The sequence below is a fragment of the Arachis ipaensis genome, chromosome B6 (genome assembly GCF_059453495.1).
Source record: "Arachis ipaensis isolate K30076 ecotype BB chromosome B6, ASM5945349v1, whole genome shotgun sequence".
NCBI lineage: Eukaryota > Viridiplantae > Streptophyta > Magnoliopsida > Fabales > Fabaceae > Arachis > Arachis ipaensis.
Window position 1 is genome coordinate 8941591 of NC_142441.1, and position 2412 is coordinate 8944002.

Consider the following 2412-nt stretch of genomic DNA (forward strand, 5'->3'; position numbering starts at 1 on the left):
ATGTCAATAGCTTGACAGTGGGCTCTCATGGAGCCTCACAGGTGTGCAGAGCTTTGTTGAAACTCTCCAACACCAAACTTAGAGTTTGGATATGGGAGTTCAACACCAAACTTAGAGTTTGATTGTGGCCTCCCAACACCAAACTTAGAGTTTGACTGTGGGGGCTCTGGTTGACTCTGCTTTGAGAGAAGCTTTTCAAGCTTCCTCTCCATGGTTGCAGAGGGAGATCCTTGAGTTTTGAATACAAGGGAGTTCTCATTCCATTGAAGGACTATTTCACCTCTGTCAACATCAATCACAGCTCTTGCTGTGGCCAGGAAAGGTCTTCCTAGGATGATGGATTCATCCTCTTCCTTTCCAGTATCCAGGACTATGAAATCAGTAGGTATGTAAAGGCCTTCAACCTTTACTAATACATCTTCTACTTGTCCATAAGCCTGTCTTCTTGAGCTGTCTGCCATCTCTAGTGAGATTTTAGCAGCTTGCACCCCATAGATTCCCAGTTTCTCTATTACAGAGAGGGGCATGAGGTTTATACCTGAACCAAGGTCACACAGAGCTTTAAAGATCATGGTGCCTATGGTACAAGGTAATATGAACTTTCCAGGATCCTGTCTCTTCTGAGGCAATGTCAGTTGATCCAGATCACTTAGTTCATTGATGAACAAGGGAGGTTCAACTTCCCAAGCATCAATGCCAAATAATTTGGCATTCAGCTTCATGATTGCACCAAGAAACTTGGCAGTTTGCTCTTCAGTAACATCCTCGTTCTCTTCAGAAGAGGAATATTCATCAGAGCTCATGAAGGGCATAAGGAGGTTCAATGGAATCTCTATGGTCTCTAGATGAGCCTCAGAGTCCTTTGGTTCCTCAGAGGGAAGCTCCTTATTGATCACTGGACATCCCAGGAGGTCTTCCTCCTTGGGATTCGCGTCCTCTCCTCTCCTCACAGGTTCGGCCATGGCGCTTATGTCAATGGCCTTGCACTCTCCTTTTGGATTCTCTTCTGTATTGCTTGGGAGAGTACTAGGAGGGATTTCAGTGATCCTTTTACTCAGCTGGCCCACTTGTGCTTCCAGATTTCTAATGGAAGACCTTGTTTCATTCATGAAACTTACAGTGGCCTTAGATAGATCAGAGACTAGATTTGCTAAATTAGAAGCATTTTGTTCAGAGTTCTCTGTCTGTTGCTGAGTTGATGATGGAAAAGGCTTGCTATTGCTAAACCTGTTTCTTCCACCATTATTAAAGCCTTGTTGGGGCTTTTAATCCTTCCATGAGAAATTTGGATGATTTCTCCATGTTGAGTTATAGGTGTTTCCATAAGGTTCACCTAAGTAATTTACCTCTGCTATTGCAGGGTTCTCAGGATCATAGGCTTCTTCTTCAGAAGATGCCTCTTGAGTACTGTTGGATGCAGCTTGCATTCCATGCAGACTCTGAGAGATCATATTGACTTGCTGAGTCAATATTTTATTCTGAGCCAATATGGCATTCAGAGTATCAACCTCAAGAACTCCCTTCTTCATAGGCGTCCCATTATTCACAGGATTCCTTTCAGAAGTGTACATGAACTGGTTATTAGCAACCATGTCAATGAGTTCTTGAGCTTCTGCAGGCGTTTTCTTTAGGTGAATGGATCCACCTGCAGAGGTATCCAATGACATCTTAGATAACTCAGACAGACCATCATAGAATATATCCAGGATGGTCCATTCTGAAAGCATGTCAGAAGGACACTTTTTGGTCAACTGTTTGTATCTTTCCCAAGCTTCATAGAGGGATTCACCTTCTTTCTGTCTGAAGGTTTGAACATCAGCTCTAAGCTTGCTCAGCTTTTGAGGAGGAAAGTACTTGGCTAAGAAAGCCGTGACCAGCTTATCCCAAGAGTTCAGGCTGTCTTTAGGTTGAGAATCCAACCATAATCTAGCTCTGTCTCTTACAGCAAAAGGGAAAAGCATGAGCCTGTAGACTTCAGGATCTACTCCATTAGTCTTAACAGTATCACATATCTGCAAGAATTCAGTTAAGAACTGAAAAGGATCTTCAGATGGAAGTCCATGAAACTTGCAGTTCTGCTGCATCAGAGAAACTAACTGAGGTTTCAGCTCAAAGTTGTTTGCTCCAATGGCAGGAATGGAGATGCTTCTTCCATGTAGATTGGAATTAGGTGCAGTAAAGTCACCAAGCATCTTCCTTACATTATTATTATTTTCGGCTGCCATCTCCTCTGCTTGTTCGAAAATTTCTGAAAGGTTATCTCTGGATTGTTGTATTTTAGCTTCTTTTAATTTTCTCTTCAGAGTCCTTTCAGGTTCTGGATCTGCTTCCCCAAGAATGTTCTTATCCTTGCTCCTGCTCATATGACAAGGAAGAATGGCCAGGAAAATGATAATAATAATAGAGATCCGT

General features: G+C 42.6%; 1 non-coding gene across 1 annotated transcript; it reads left to right on the plus strand.

The window, feature by feature from the left end:
- Nucleotides 1-1721: 1721 nt before the first annotated feature.
- On the plus strand, nucleotides 1722-1829 carry LOC148554561 (small nucleolar RNA R71). The gene has a single exon (XR_015887254.1). It is a non-coding gene; the product is annotated as a small nucleolar RNA R71 (small nucleolar RNA).
- Nucleotides 1830-2412: the final 583 nt, after the last annotated feature.